This window comes from Elaeis guineensis, chromosome 5 (assembly GCF_000442705.2).
Source record: "Elaeis guineensis isolate ETL-2024a chromosome 5, EG11, whole genome shotgun sequence".
NCBI lineage: Eukaryota > Viridiplantae > Streptophyta > Magnoliopsida > Arecales > Arecaceae > Elaeis > Elaeis guineensis.
In genome coordinates, this window is record NC_025997.2 from 51,625,182 (window position 1) to 51,640,642 (window position 15,461).

Here is a 15,461-nt window from a genome sequence, read left to right on the forward strand (position 1 = left end):
TCATTGTTTCTGGATTTTTTAAAAAAAAGGTTGAAATAGTGAAGCGAAAAATCGAGTGCCGACTTCACTATTTTTAAACTTTTTTAAAAAAAAATCCTAAAACAGTGAAGTCGGCAAACCAGGTGCCGGCATCACCGTTCGTCTTCCCCTTTTAAAAATAGCCGATGCCCACCGCTTTCGCGCCTCTGCCCGCGCCGCTTCCGCCGCCCGGTGGCCACGGCGGCCACCCAAAGACCTCCGACAGCCTCACCACCATCCCGTCCTCCCATCTTCGATGGTCTCCCCTCCTCTCTCTTTCTCGCTCGTTGCGGCAGCCCCACCAGGTGAACGAAGCCGCCGCGGCTTCTGCCACCCTCCGACGGCCGTAGAAGGCCACCACCGGCTTCCACAAAGGGCCATCGGCCTCTCCCTCTCCTCCTCCTCTCTCTCTGCCTCTGTTTCCCTCTCTTTCTTCCCCAGCATCGGTGTGTGCTGTTTTCTCTGCCGGAACTATCCCGATTCTCTATTGGTCCGGCTCGACACGCCCCAAACCATCCGGTTCGGGATGGCTCTGAGAACCATGGTCCAAATTCTAGTGTAGTTTGACATACTTTTCAGCTCCCGTGCTAGCATGCTTAAGCTCAATGTCTCTTTGATATAAACTACTTAAAAAATTAGAGGTATAATATATGCATAGGCATATGCATTTATCATACTCACAATACACCTATCTTTACTCTTTGTTGAAGGATATAAAAAATGAATGGAAGGCTGAAAGTAACATGGAAGTAGTAAGAAATGATAAGAAGAAGATTGAAAAAACTCAAAGAGTTAGCCTTGAATAAGAAAGCTTGGCAATTTAGGATGTCAAAAGCGGACCCCAAATAGTTGGGACAATGGTTTGCTGTGCCACCTTATACCACCTTCTACGGGACATACCATAACATACCGACTCATACTGGTATTACTATCTCACACCATCTGACACTCGGTATGCTGTCTTGGATTGTACCAAACCGCATATTGACACTGTAATATGATATTAACGGTACGGAATCCGATATTAAGACGGCGAACCTTGGTACTTGGGACAATATTTGATGACTGTAGTTATAGCTATGGTTATGGATATTTTATGAATACATCTGCCATTTGATCTTATCTAGTTATTATCTTACTTATGGTGCAATGTGTTATTATATATAGTACCTATGGCAATATGCATTTTTTATATGAAAATTAGAGTGCAGTAACTTTGATAGTTTCAAATTTGTAGTCCAAAAGCCCCACTAGACAAAAATTCTAACTCAACCAATAGTTTAGACAGCAAATAAAACAGCTTGCACATGTTGACCTTAAGCATATTAGGCTCATCCACTCATTCATTTCACACTGATACATTGCATGATACAACATTTCGTAATACACTATTTAACAGAATAAATTTATACAGGAATATAACAAAATAACTGATATATGCAACTTCATTTAAACCAAAAGAAAACCATGTTGTTCAAGAAAATTGAGATGTTAGTTTTTAAAAACAAGGAAAATACATAATTACCTGGAGCAGCACATAAATCAAGAACATGGTCTCCTGGTGAGACATCTAAAGCTGAAACAGCAGCCCCTGAAGATGCATCCATTCCATATATCTGCATGGTAGCATTAAGCATATGCATTGTTGAATATACCAAGAACACTTGTTCAAAAGACCAAAAGCAGAACTAAAGTCCACTATCAACAACCAAATAAACTAGCATTTTAGAACTCTCCACTTTTACGTGTGCATGTGAACCATGTAATTCACTTTAGCTAATATTCTGTCTTCTTGCATATTCCCCTAAAATTTTCCACAAGTTCTCTTACTAATTCCCACAGTCAAAGGAAATTTATACCTAAGGCTGCTTACTAGCTTCAAAAACTCATCCTTTATCCTTAACTACAGAATTTCCAGGATTCTAAGTTCTACACTGACTATTAGATGTGGCTATAGCTGATATATCTAAACCACGTCTAACATAACCTCATATATAGAACAATTACTTCTCTATCTGCATAAGATAACAGGAAATTTGTTAGAAGATGCAATAAATCAGCTTTATATGGCAATATCTCAAGTATGATATATGCTTGTCGAAAAGTGTTTCTGCCTGCATTTCCTAATGAACACTCTACATTAAGGCTGAAATCGGATCGGATACGGATCAAATACCAATATGACCATATCTATATTTGTTCTTTCTAACGAATACAAATATAGATATTGATATTAGTCGGATGCAAAAATTTATATCCATATTTGTTTTAAATGGATACGGATACAAATCGGATACTGAAAGTATGGATATTAATATGGATATAGGTCGAATAATTAAATTTTATGACTATAGAATCAAAGATATTACTAAATGGATAATAAATCAAGTTAATAACATATTAATATGGTTGTATATTTTCCTTGAAAGTTAATGAGTGCTAGACAAAATTACATAGGATTATAGGTAGAATCAAATATTTGGATATGGATCAGATAATTGTTTATCCATATCCACATCCTTTTTTTTTTTGACAGATATGGATATGAATATCAGATGCTCAAATTTTTGTCCATATCCAGATAGAATCGAATATGAAAACAGATCCAGACGGATATTATCCATACCACTTTCACCCCTACTCTACATTCACATTTTGATTAGAAGATTTTGTGCGCATGCTTATTAAATTATACACTTATATTGAGACATAAAACTTCTATTAAGAAGCTAAGCTCTTGGACTAGGCTTGCTGGAAATTCATAAACTAAAGATGACACCATAGTGCAAAAACTACATGCAAAAGCAAGTATTTGGTTTAGTGTTCTCACCATTCCTTCCTGATATGCCTTTGAACCAGCAATTTGAATATGAGGTAGGATGGAAAAGAAACCTGGTAGCCAAACAACCTCCTCAAGTTTACAACTGAGTTCAGCTTCAATATCCACAAGTTGAGATTCACAGCCTGGTTTTAGCCTTCCAGTAAGAAAAGGACATCCAGCATAAGGATCTATTTAGGAGAAAGAAGAAAAACATGAAGCACAGAATGATCATATTATGCAAGTTTCCATCTGGCCATCAGTCTAACACAAAGTACGTTGTATCAGTACTGAGCACTGTTCTGGTAGCTTACTGCTATGGTACAGATTGGTCCAGTACACCCCACCCCCCCCACCCCCAGAATAATGACACATTGTGCATTGCTGGCTGTGGGACACAACTGTAACATGTATAAGTACAAGTACCTTACGAGTACTATACACCCAGTACCAAGCAGTATGGATCTGTACAACAAACCTTGCTCTAAAGGCATGCATTCACTTTTGGATTCAAGTTACACTCACATTGCAGAGACTGCTATGCCAGCTATGCCAAGTCTATCATTTCAACCCAACAAGTAAACCAACAAGCCAAAAGAATGTAGCTTCATGATGCAGCCTTTCAGCAAGAAAGCACGAATATGTACAAGATGAATTACTATGTCAATTTCTACTACCTTACATAGCGTGGAATGGTATCTGCTACAGCATATATTGATGGATCCAACCCATTGTTGTTTAGGAAGTCAAGAAAAGCTCCCGGCAATGGCAAGGTGACACTCTGCTCCTGATCAGAAACAGGAAAGCCATCCTCTACAGAACACATCTGTAGAGACAGCTGAAATCATAAGAACAATCACTTAAAAATATTTAAGGTTGCATCTTTTCTGCAAAAGGTCATGCTATTTACTTAAAAAAGTACTCAGATTGCATGCATAACAATTTTCTAGTTGAATTCACAATTTTGCAATGAAGAATGTGAATCATGATGACTCTAGCAGAAACACCAGAAATCATAAGAATCACTTAGATATAATAAAGATTGCATCTTTTTTGCAAAATGTTATGTGACTTCTTATCTAACATAGAAGTGCATGGATAGCAAATGGCTCTAATCAAATTCGTTACTTTGATTACAGATAATATGAATCGTGAAATGTTTCAAATGTTGTCGTAAAACAATATACAGAAAGTATATATATTTCAGCTATAAGCATGTGACTTGAGTGGTGAGATTAATTGTGCTGATGTGCCAGTGGTCTTCGATAAATTAGTCAAAGGATTATCCTTTGGATTGAAGGGAGAGAGGTGATAGAATAGCAGCAGATTCCAGCATAAGGAAGGAGAAGAACTATTCTAGTTTTAGGGAAGTTTAAAATGATACATCCATCAAGTTTCTCTACAAGCTTTTCAACCTAGGTTATAATCCTGGGATGGGTTTTTGAGGTCTCAAGTGTTACCTTAGGAGGTTGTTGAAAGTGAGAGCACGGTCCTGGATCCTCTTCTTGCCTTTCAGAGCAACTATCCAGATCTGGAAACTGACCTGCCTCCAAATTCAACTCTTCAGCAGGTTGAAGTTGATATTAATTATTAGGTGTTGAAGGTAGGGGTGAAATGATTTAGGACTTTAATCAGGTATATAATTCCTGATCTGGATTCAAATTTGACTTTTTTTATACACGATTTTTCAAAAAGAAAAAAAGAAGAAGAAGAAGAAGCTTGTCTGTCTGCAATTTTGATAATTTTTTTCTCCTATTCAGGGACTGGTATAACTACAAATGATGCACATGGAAGATCATGCAATTTAGTTTATGTGAGAAGGAAAAAAAGTTGAAAGCCTTTCTGGCCTTTTGCATTAATTGGTTGAATTATCTTTAAAAAAAAAAAAAAAAAGGAGATATATTTACCACAAACCAGGCAAAAACAGAAACATTAAGATCATAGTAGATTGCTAAACTCTGCAAAAACCTCATAAACTAGAAGACCAAAATAAGCAATGACAACTATAGCAGAACTTTATCTAACCTTTTGCAATGATTTTGTACTTTAATTACCAAGAAATTTGATTTGTTCACATCGAGCAAGTAGATAAAATCATAAAATTTATTTTCACACAAAAACACTCATAATTAACATCCATATTTACATAATAGTGTCATCATATCTAACTTTAAATTTTTTTATTAAAAAAGTATTTTGACCTGAGACCCTAAAGAAAATAAGATATTTATTTTTGTGAAGAAGGTCTTAACATGTTCTCTCTTTTTATTATAATTATATGTGATCTCCTGATCACCTTTCCACCAAAGTTGTTTTAGCCAACCAACCTTCTAATTAAATATTTAGCTTTTCACATCGGAGAAATTTGTACATGCTGATGAAAATTAACTAATAATAATTAAACAAAAATATAAGCTAAGCAACTTGTCTCAAACATACTAACAGACAGTTATTTTTAGAGAACATGTGGTCTGTTTAGTCTATGGGTGGATAAGTAAATTCAGCTGTCAAACATAATAAATGTGGAGAACCCCATGAACTATGCCTATTGGCAGGCAGGCATTCCCAAACAATATTTGTAATGACAATATATAAATGAGACAATGAAATGTATTTTTTCTTCATTCTTAAAAGTCAAATATTTAGACAAGACTAATGATTCAATTTTTAGGAAGTCTATCAATGAAGAATTGGCCACTATAAAAGTCAAAAAAAAAAAAATCTAAAAATACAGATACGTTAATAGCTTTAATTTGTAAAAGCACGACCTGATTTGGATTGGGATCATAAGATCCTTACCGATCCCAATCTAGGAATCCATTCTAGATCACTAGAGTCAACTTGATCATACAGTCTTAACTGCATTTTGTAAGATCTCGACAACAATAGCCATCACATCCATGACTAACATGGGACTTATATTTTCTACAATTGCATCACCATACACCATTTTATCCATGGGCATCAAATCTATGCATGTTGACCACTGCTAGGAACTCTTATAACACAGCAAAGTTGTTTTACCCAAATAAATGCCACATGGAGCCTATGATCTGCTGTTTGACTCTCCTCCTTGTTAGATGTATGCCCTAGAAGCCAATCTTAGCTGACACATACCTTTCTCTAGGGCATGTTTTTGTACTTGACAGGTATTTTTATTACCAATCATGTTGTATGTGTCCATGATTTATCCTAAAAATTAATAAAGATGATTTTGTAAATTCTCAAAATGTTGAAAATTTGAGACATACATCATTAGTGGTTAATTTTTAAATACTTCCGATCGAAAGATCATCACGAAGGACAGTGATCGATCCAGTTAGATCGGTGCACGAGTCATCTCCCTTCGAACAGATGAGTCTCGAATCTATAGTGTAGATACATTAGGATGAAAGTGCAGGTGGTTGTTAGAGAACAACTTGCACTGAGCGTGACCAATACGAGAAACCACTTGGATGTCTACTCATTCGTCAACGATTTTCTCGATGTTGCAATAGTGTGACTAGTCCTTTGACCTGCGGTATGTTGGCTATTCACAGCGAGGCTACTTAGTTTGACCGCACGTTCCTTTGGTCCCTAGCCATTCGGGTTCTTGCTGTGTATGTTGGCTATAGTAGGTTCAAGTTTGCTGTTTGAGTAGGATGCACCTAAATAGAATCTATCGACCTTAGTAGAAAAGTAGTCCTATATGATTGGCAAGACTGAGTTCAGAAAATCTCTGACCAGAGTAAGTGCGAATATTGGAAAAAAATTTTCACGAGATTCACAAATGAACTTGAGTCGAACCAATCTAGCATATGACTAACGATGGGATTTAACGAGTTCTCCATGACCTTCGTCTAGTAGGCTCACGATAGAGAGACTGTATCATATGGTAACTGTACCTAAAAATTCATTCTTCTGTTCTGCTGGATTACCACTACATGCAGCTAGGCACCACTGGTGGATCGAGAGAACTCACTAGGATCGTTTTCGAATCAACAATTCTTGTCGGGGTGAGTTAGAATCGTTCCAGCCTATCGAAAGGAGTTTCGATGATACTGTGATAGAGATCACGGTATGTCTCACTACCAGACATAATAGAATCTAAGGGGTCACACACAAAAGGAGCATATCCTGATCAATGGCTTGGATCATATTATGTTGCTCCTTGAATTGATTTTGATGATTACAAAGTATTTGAGGGGGTTACTAATGATTTTGGCTTGGAAAAAGATTTATTATTTTTCAGGGGCAAAATCGTAATTTTATCAAGTCCTAATTCGAAACCCTCAAGAGCAAGAACAGAAGATTTGTGATCTATTGGAGAAAATTTCATAATTTTTGAATGTATATTTTAAAAGAAAATAATGTTTATAAAATTGAGTCGATCCCATGAGTCGACTCATGTCAAATGGGGTTGAACGGCACGCTGTTTTTTGGCTGACACACCCAATTGAGTCGACCCCTTTGTATGAGTTGACCCTATGAGTCGACCTCTGTTGCTGTGCATGCCAAAATTACAGAATAATCATTTTCTGTTCTATGCCACAGTAGTCGACCCCATGAGTCGACTCATGTGTATGAGTCCATCCTATGAGTCGATCCCTACGACGGAAAAACTCCGTAACGGCTAGTTTTTCAACTCATTTTGGCCTATTTAATGCTCATTTAATGATCTCCAACGGCTCTAAACTACCCAGATCACTCTCCACCATCATTTGAAGCTATAAAAGGTACTTAAAGGAGAGAATAAAGAAGATTTTTTAAGCATTCATTTCAGCCTTAAGCAAAGAGCCTTCTTGAAGTTAAAGAAGCTTTCATTTCAAGTTCACCAACCCCTCAAGAGCTCATTCAAGTCTTCAACAACCTTGAGGAAAATCAGAAAAGCTTCTTCATTGTTGTGTAAAGTATATTTAAAACTTTATTTGCTCATTAAAGGAGCTACATTTGTATTTTCGTGTGATTAACTGTTATACTTTGTTTTTGAGTTGATCTTTAATTTTGGAAGGATTCCAAAATGTGAAAAGGTTGATCCGAACCTTGAATCGGATTGTATTGGGTTGGCTTGTACCCGAAAAACAAGTGTTCTAGCTTGAGATAGCTAGAGTCGGAGGTACCGACGTTATATTTTTGTTGAATACGATTTAGTGGATTTGAATTCCCAAGTAAGAGCTTGGGGAGTGGATATAGGTGCAAGGTTGGCACCGAACCACTATAAATCTTGATTGTTTGTGATGTACTTACTTGTTCTCTATCTTATTTTCTTTTCCTTCTGACACTCTTGCATCTAATATCTTCACTTTGCTTAAATCACTCACTTCAACTAACTTACCTTTTATTACTTAATCCTTGTGGTTCTAGAATAATTTTAAATTTTCAAAAACCCAATTCACCCCCCCTCTTGGGTTGCATAGCCGGGCAACAAGTGGTATCAGAGCCCGATGCTCTAGCCCTACTTTGATTTAACCATCAAAGAGCTAAAGATCTATGGCAACTCAAGTTGATTGAAGTGGATAGAACTGTAGATAGGATTTGGAAATTCAAGAATGCAAGAACTAAGATCAGAAGAGAAGAAAGTTGGGAGGGAAAGAGGCTTGGATTCTTATTTCATTTTCAGAATCCTTCATAATGTTCCGAGCCAGCTTATTTATAGCAGTAAATGCTCAAATTTGTACAACATCTCACAACTAATCCAACAAATTCTGTTATATTGTTATTATAACAACAAATTCTATTATTAGCTAACTAACATTTGAACCTAACTAATATTTGAACTTTGCCTTCAGTTAAGTTCCACCTGCTGCAATTCCCCCCCTCAAGCAACTTTGTCCTCAAGGTTAAAGTCAGGGAATCGCCTTTTAATGTCTTCCCATAACTCCCAAGTGGCTTCAGAAGGAGATGAATCATTCCACTGCACCAGAATCTGAACCGCAGCAGCATTTCTCCTCTTAACAATCCTCCTGTTCAGAATCACAATGGGAAAAGAAACATCAGGCTGGTAACTGAGTGGTAGATCAGTAACAGCTTTTAGCAATTTACCCAGCTTTCTCTTAAGCATGGACACATGAAAGGTAGGGTATATTAAAGCATCAGTAGGCAAATCTAAGGTACAAGCAACTGGTCCAACTTGATCAATTATTCGAAATGGACCACAGTAAATAGGTGACAGCTTTTGATTGCTTCTCTTATCTACTGTTGTTTGCCTGTAAGGTCTAAGCTTGACATACACCAAATCACCAATCTCCAGCTTTCTCTCTGTTCTGTGCTTATCTTCTAGCTGCTTCATGCGACCTTGAGCTCTCTTCAAATGATACTTGAGAACATCAAGTATAGCCTCTCTCTCTAGCAATACCTGATCAACTTCCTTATCCTTAGAGTCTTTAGGAAAATATGGAAGGTGGAGGGGTGGCGGATATCCATATAAGGCTTCAAAAGGAGTTGTTTGTATTGAAGAGTGAAAATTAGTATTGTACCAGTACTCTGCAAGACCAAGCCATCTGCTCCACAACTTGGGTTTCTCTATACACATACATCTAAGGTATGTTTCTAAGCATTTGTTTACAACCTCTGTCTGGCCATCTGACTCTGGATGATAAGCAGTTGACATATTCAACTGGACTCCCTGTGTTTTGAAAAACTCCTGCCAGAAACTGCTCATGAATACAGGATCCCTATCACTGACCAAAATGTTTGGAAGTCCATGTAATTTGAATATATTGTTAGTGAATGCAGCAGCCACAGTTGCAGCAATGTAGGGATAAGAAAGTGGCACAAAATGACTATATTTGGTTAATCTGTCAACTACCACCATCACCACCTCCTTGCCATCTGATTTAGGTAGTCCCTCAATAAAGTCCATAGACACCTCTTGCCAAGGTCTCTCAGGTATAGGTAGTGGTTGTAGAAATCCTGGATAAACAACATTTTCAAATTTGCACCTTTGACAAATATCACAGTGTCTAACATACTGTCTAATGTCTTGTTGCATTCCCTTCCAGTGGAATACTGCACTAATTCTTTTGTAAGTTCCTTGCATACCCGAATGACCTCCAATAGCTGTATCTTGAAACTGTTGTATCAACTAATTTCTTAAGCTCTGGTTTGGGCCAATCACTAACCTTCCTTTTCTTCTAAGTTGTTGTTGGTACCAGGTATATGGTAAGTGGGAATGTGGTTCAACCTCCATTTCCTATATTAATTGCTGTAATTTTGGATCTGCTTTCCAACTTTCTTGAATCAAGTTCATTAATTCATTTTCATGAGGTATGGCACTGATGGAGAGCAGCTGTGAATTTTGTATCCTTAAAAGTGCATCTGCAGCCATATTCTCTTTTCCTTGTTTATAGCATATCTCAAAGTCATATCCCAGCAGTTTTGTTAACCAGGTATGCTGGCTAGGTGTATTCAATCTTTGCTCCAAAAGGAATTTTAAGCTTTTGTAATCTGTTTTAACTATAAAATGTCTTCCTACCAAATAATGAGCTCATTTTGTCACAGCTAGTACCAATGTAAGCATCTCCTTCTCATAGGTGGATAATGACAAATGTTTATCGGAGAAAGTCTTACTTAAGTAAGCAATTGGATGTCCATTTTGCATGAGAACAGCCCCCATCCCAGTTCCACTAGCATCTGTCTCTACAGTAAATGGTAGGGAAAAATTTGGTAATGCTAAAACTGGAGTTTGTGCAAGTACCGTTTTGAGCTGCTGGAAAGATGCTTCAGCCTCACTAGTCCACTTAAAATCCCCTTTCTTTAGTAAGTTAGTCAAAGGTTTACTGATCTGTCCAAATTTAGCAATAAATCTTCTGTAATAGCCAGCTAAACCCAAAAAACTCCTTAACTGCTTGACCGAAATTGGTCTGGGCCACTCAACTATTGCTGCAATCTTCGTCGGATCAGTTGCAACTCCTTCAGCTGTGATTAAGTACCCCAAATATTCAACTTGTTTCCACCAAAGGTACATTTACTCTTTTTAGCATACAATCTGTTTTTCCTGAGTGTGCAGAATTTGTTGAAGGTGTACTAAATGTTGTTCCATATTCTGACTGTAAACTAGAATATCATCGAAGAAAACAAGCACAAACTTCCTCAAAAATTTTTCAAAGACTTCATTCATAATCTCTGAAATGTCGAGGGGGCATTTGTGAGTCCAAAAGGCATGACAAGGAACTCATAATGCCCATGATGAGTTCTAAATGCTGTCTTATGAATATCTGATTTGAACATCCTGACTTGATGATATCCTGACCTTAAATCAAGCTCAGAGAAAATAGTAGCACCATCTAGTTCATCTAGGAGTTCCTCTATTATAGGTATAGCGTATTTGTCCTTGATGGTATTCTTGTTTAGCTCCCTATAATCAATGCACATTCTCCATGTATTGTCTTTCTGCTTAACTAAGATCACTGGTGAAGCATAAGGACTTGAGCTATGCTGAATGACTCCATTCTCCATCATTTCCTTAATTAATTCCTCAATCACATCCTTTTGCAGAGTAGAATGTTTGTATGGCCTAATGTTAATTAGTTGTGTTCCTTCTTTCAAATTTATCCTATGATCAAAAATTATGGAAGGTGGTAGAGTTTTAGGCTCTTGGAATACATCCTCATAGATCTGTAGCAAATCTTGTAACTGATATTCAGCTGCTCCTTCCTTAAGTGACTTTGCTGAATTGTCAGACTTCTCTAGGTTCAAAGTTCTCATTAGGCACAAATATACCTCTGAATATGCATTCCTTTTAAGTAGCAACTGATTGAGTTGTTGTGGCTCTATTGATGTGATTTGGGAGGAGCTAATACCTTGTAGAGTGACTAGCCGCTTTTGCCACCAAAATTCCATTTTAAATTGCTGGAAATTCCACTTGATATCTCCCAAAGTAAATAGCCATTGCACCCCTAAAATCATGTCACACCCACTAAGAGGTAGTAAGAAAACTGATGATTCGAATTGTATTCCCTGCATGGACCACTGGAAAGTGCCACATTTACTAACACACTTCAGCCTTGCACCATTAGCTACTTCTACTAACAAGGGATCAATTTCTTTAACCGTACACCCTACCCTTTTGGCAAAGGACACATCCAAGAAATTGTGTGCGCTGCCTGAATCCACGAGTATATGCATCATTCTCTTCTTGTACCATCCTTGTAACCTCATTGTCTGATTGTCTTGATTACTCATCTTTCCCAACAAGGCATGAACAGATAATGAGGTGTTTCATCTTTAACATCCTCAATAGCTGAAATGTCACCAGCTTCTTGTACTTCTTCCTCAAGTTCATCTGGTTCATGTAAATAAAGTCTGTAAAGATGTTTCCTCTGACATTTGTGCCCAGGGAGGAACTTTTCTTCACACCACATGCATAAACGTTTAGCTTTCCTATCATCCATCTCCTTAGCTGATACTCCTTGTCTAGTTGACTTGGCATTAGCCTCAAATCAATTTTCTAACCGGTGGTGTGGGTAGCAATCTTGGAGAAGATGAGGGTGGAAGAATTGCCCTGTTTTAGTTGGTGTTTCCCTTGTATGGCACCCAGGATGCAGTTCTTGAACTATCATGAGGGTTGCTACACTTCACTTCACTGTTTATTACCTTGGTTGATGTTCTCAGAACCCCTTTTTTCTTGGCATCCCAAGCTGCACTTTGAAGCTTAGCACAAAATATGCTTGTTGCAATGTTTTTGGAGAAAACAACCTCACATGCATTTCCAATGAATCTTCTAAACCCCCTAAAAAAAAACTCGTAGCAAGATCCTCTGATATATTAGTTTTACTCAAAAGAACATCAAAGGCTTGTATATATTCACTAAGAGTGCCTGTTTGCTGCAACCTTTTGAGGTCAGACACAAGGTCTTCGAAGGCCCTCTTCATGAAATCTAATCAACAATCCTTCAACAAATTCTTTCCAGCTTGGAATCATCAAAGAATTCCTATTTCTCATCCAATTTTGATGCCATTGCAAAGCTTGGCCATCAAGATGCATTGAGGCTAACTTAACATGCATATCATTAGGAGTTCCATCCAAAGAAAAGAATTGTTCACAACGACAAATCCAACCCTTAACTTCATCTCCACTAAATCTAGGAAATTCCACCTTGGAGAACCTAGTAGGAGCTTGATAAGTAGGAGGATTTGTGTTGGTCTTACCTGATGGGCTTCCATCTTGCAATTTCTACATCACCTCGCTCTGCTGCCGCGATAATTGCAGCATCATGTCCTCCATTCTGCTCAAACTCCTTCAATGGTTTCAATCCTCTGAAATGCGTCCTTTGTGGACTGCCGCAACGACTCCTCCACACGGCGCAACTCAATCCCTCTGGTGTTATCCGCCATTGCTGCTGGCTTGAGATGCCCACAGGTACGAAGATAGTGGCTCTGATACCAATTGAAGTGGATAAAATTGTAGATAGGATTTGGAAATTCAAGAATGCAAGAACTAAGATCAGAAGAGAAGAAAATTGGGAGGGAAAGAGGCTTGGTTTCTTATTTCATTTTCAGAATCCTTCACAATGTTCCGAGCCAGCTTATTTATAGCAGTAGATGCTCAAATTCGTACAACACCTCACAACTAATCCAACAAAATCTGTTATATTGTTATTATAACAACAAATTCTGTTATTAGCTAACTAACATTTGAACCTAACTAATATTTGAACTTTGCCTTCAGTTAAGTTCCACCTGCTGCATTGGTGCTTCACTAGCCGAGGGACAGTCCACAAACCGACCTCCACTTTTCAATGAGTCAAATTATACCTATTGAAAAGCTCGGATGAAAATCTTTATTCAAGCACTTGACTATGATATGTGGAGTATCATAATAAATGGACCACACACATCTACTAAAATAATTGATGATGTGGAATCAACCAAACCCGAAAAAGAATGGGATGAGGTTGACAAGAAAAAAGCTAAACTTAATGCAAAAGCCATGAATTTTTATATTGTGCTCTAGATGCTAATGAATTCAATCGTATTTCAACATGCATGTCAGCTAAGGAAATATGGGATAGATTAGAAGTAACTCATGAAGGAATTAATCAAGTGAAGGAATCAAAAATTAACATACTTGTGCATAAATATGAACTCTTTAAAATGGAGCATGATGAATCCATAACTGAAATATTTACTCATTTTACTGATATTATTAATGATCTAAAAAGTCTTGATAAGTCTTATTCTAACAGTGATCTCGTGAGAAAGATTCTTGGGTCTTTACCAAGGACTTGGGAGGCCAAAGTGACCGCAATCCAAGAAGCCAAAGATCTGAATATCTTACCTTTGGAGGAGCTTCTAGGATCGCTAATGACACACGAGCTAAGCATGAAACAACATCAAGAAGAAGATATCGAAAAGAAGAGAACAATCGCCCTCAAATCTACTGCTCAACTTGATGAGGAATCTGATAATATGGAAAATGAAGAGCAGGATGAAAAAATGGCCCTCATTACTAGAAAATTTAAGAAATTTTTGAAGAAAAGAAGACAAAGAATGAGGAAGAGGCCACCTACAAAAAGAGAACATAGCAAAGAGAAGGATAAAGAGCAACCCCTTATTTGTTATGAATGTAAAAAGCCGGAGACACTTTAAGTCTGAATGTTCACAACTTAAGAAGGATCCCAAGAAGTACAGAAAAAAGACTATGATGGCTATATGGAGCGAAAGTGATGAGTCAAGCTCCGAAGAAGAAGATTCAAATGAACAAGCCAACTTGTACCTGATGGCACATGAAAATGAGGTAAACACTGAAACTCCTAATGACTTTACTTTTGAAGAACTTCATGAAGCGTTTTATGATCTAATTGATGAACTAAAGAAGCTAGAGGTAAAGAACAAAGAATTGAAATCAAAGAATCAATCTTTACTAAAAGAAAATGAGATTATTTCAAATGAAAAATCAATCTTGTCTCAAAAAAATCTGAACTTAAAAAATGAGATTTCCAAGTTAAAACCAATGGTCGAAAAGTTCACTTTTAAGTTCAAATAAACTTCAAATGATACTTGACAATCAAAAGGCCATTTATGATAAAGCCGGTCTTGGATATAACCCTTTAAAGAAACAAAAATTTCTGAAAAATATTTTTGTAAACTCATCACACAACAAGTTTTCAAATATTACTTGCTTTAAATGTGGTAACGTAGGACACAAATCTTATATATATTTTCTAACAAATCTGAAAATTCTAATGTGAAGAATATATAGGTTCCAAAAAGAACCATTGTGACTAACCAAAGAAGACCTAAGAAAATTTGGATACCTAAAGTCAAAACTTGATTTTTGTATGTAGGTGTCTTGCATCCCAAAGAACAAATCGAAAATAGTATCTTGATAGCGGGTGCTCAAGACACATGACTGGTGATGAATCCCAATTCATCACACTTGATGCTAAAGATGGAGGGATGGTCATCTTTGGAGACAATGGCAAAGGAAAGATCATCGGTATATGTAACATTGGTATCACTCCCTCCAAGTATATTGAAAATATTTTATTAGTAGATGGTTTGAAACATAATCTATTAAGCATCAGTCAATTTTGTGATAAAGGATACAAAGTCATTTTTGAATCTTCATTATGCATAGTAACTAGTCCTATTGATGAAGGCATTAAATTTGTTGGGCACAGACATGATAATGTCTATATGGAAGA

The 15,461-nt window shown here is 37.1% G+C and overlaps 1 long non-coding RNA gene across 15 annotated transcripts in view; it reads right to left on the minus strand.

The window, feature by feature from the left end:
- The window catches only part of LOC105034755 (uncharacterized), a 144,233-nt gene that overhangs the window by 70,457 nt on the left and 58,315 nt on the right, over positions 1-15,461 (minus strand). For 6 of the 15 annotated variants that reach the window (XR_012141532.1, XR_012141522.1, XR_012141521.1 and 3 more), the window contains 4 exons: positions 4,297-4,379; positions 3,514-3,674; positions 2,849-2,993; positions 1,544-1,634 (listed from right to left, as the gene is read on the minus strand). This is a non-coding gene — a long non-coding RNA (uncharacterized lncRNA). Of the gene's footprint in view, positions 1-1,543; positions 1,635-2,848; positions 2,994-3,513; positions 3,675-4,296; positions 4,380-8,615; positions 8,779-15,461 lie in introns of all 15 variants that reach the window. The other 9 variants (XR_012141523.1, XR_012141530.1, XR_012141525.1 and 6 more) reach the window with 4 other exon arrangements.